The following is a 230-nucleotide window of genomic DNA, read 5'->3' as shown; positions in this document are numbered from 1 at the left end:
AGTGAAAGCACCTCTCCTGTCCACACTCCAGGCTCTGCTGGACCTGTCAGGACACAGTGACACTGGATCCCTCATTCTGTGACGGTTGGAAGCCCAGGAGGTTACACGCCAGTGGGTTGGAAAAGCCTACTCTCGTGTCTCTTAGAGGGTGGCTAGATTTTCACTGTTTCTGAATCAATCTTACAAGTTGGGATTTATTTTGTGAATCAGGCTGGCCTCCACCTCGCAGT

The sequence above is a fragment of the Mastomys coucha genome, unplaced genomic scaffold (genome assembly GCF_008632895.1).
Source record: "Mastomys coucha isolate ucsf_1 unplaced genomic scaffold, UCSF_Mcou_1 pScaffold5, whole genome shotgun sequence".
Classification (NCBI taxonomy): domain Eukaryota; kingdom Metazoa; phylum Chordata; class Mammalia; order Rodentia; family Muridae; genus Mastomys; species Mastomys coucha.
The sequence above is the reverse complement of the archived record's forward strand: the minus strand, read 5'-3'. Positions refer to the sequence as shown.